Source organism: Arachis duranensis, chromosome 6 (assembly GCF_000817695.3).
Source record: "Arachis duranensis cultivar V14167 chromosome 6, aradu.V14167.gnm2.J7QH, whole genome shotgun sequence".
Lineage (NCBI taxonomy): Eukaryota > Viridiplantae > Streptophyta > Magnoliopsida > Fabales > Fabaceae > Arachis > Arachis duranensis.
The window spans coordinates 105,507,195-105,508,315 of NC_029777.3; the positions used below are offsets into that span (position 1 = coordinate 105,507,195).

Genomic DNA, 1,121 nt, shown 5'->3' on the forward strand with positions numbered 1-1,121 from the left:
CACTCGATTAATGTTTGAATAAAATCATTCTATTCCACCACACTTCTACAGCTTCTCCCTCGTTTAAGAAAGTACAATACAATTAGTGATGAATTAAATCAATTAATCATGCAAGGTAAACAGTGGAAAAACAAACAAAAAAGACCACAGAAGAGGTTCTTTCAATTTGTTGCCTAATATCACCCTAACACACACTCACATCACGCACAAATTCAACAAAATGTATTCGATGCATAGTCATTATCAATATTCACCATCCCCTACCATTTTTTTTTTAAAAAGACCAATAATTGGCAATTATTCAAGCAAGAAGCTTCTCTCATTTACCATGAAACGCGTACCTGTTTTGAGTGATTGGTTGAACCTGTCATATTCTATCACTTCATATATTCATTAACAGATTAATATTTGTTTGTTATAATAATTAATGTATGTATTCAATCAAAACTTTTTTAGAATGACAAACCACGTGTGCATCCATTCTTTCGGTTTCTTTACATTCTTAAATTACCCGACAGTTCATGCTTCACCCTGTTCTCAATTATATGCACGCTTGTGAGTCATTTCTCAAATGATGTTTATCATATTTGCAAGAACTAATCAGTTTAGGTTGATCTAGTGATTAGTGTATTAGTCTGTTTAAGTAAGTATTGATATTTCGAATCTTATGCAACAATCTGTTAACCAGCCATAAAATACTTCTTGGCCTACTAGAGGATATCGCGAGAACTAAAAATAAAATCCCAAGAACTATTATGTATGAAATATAGATAATATTCAAAATTAAATATAACATCAACAGCGGGGATAGCTCAGTTGGGAGAGCGTCAGACTGAAGATCTGAAGGTCGCGTGTTCGATCCACGCTCACCGCATTAGTTGTTATAGGTTTTTTTTCTCTACTAAACCTTTCAAGAAGGAAACAAGAGAGGGTGCAGCAACGACGTATGATTGAATTGCTGGATTGTTTGTAAAGCCTAACGTAGCTCTCAAGAAATGAACCACCTGGCTGGCAAAAGAAGACAAGCTACCTCTTCAATCTATAATAAATCAAAATTCATCCTGTCAAAATCATATACATAGTGTGATCTTATATGATTACGTGACTTTATATGGAGGGGT

At 34.1% G+C, this 1,121-nt stretch overlaps 1 non-coding gene across 1 annotated transcript; it reads left to right on the forward strand.

Moving 5' to 3' along the window:
- The first annotated feature begins 801 nt into the window (after window positions 1-801).
- TRNAF-GAA (transfer RNA phenylalanine (anticodon GAA)) lies at window positions 802-874 on the forward strand. Its single transcript has one exon. It is a non-coding gene; the product is annotated as a tRNA-Phe (tRNA).
- Window positions 875-1,121: the final 247 nt, after the last annotated feature.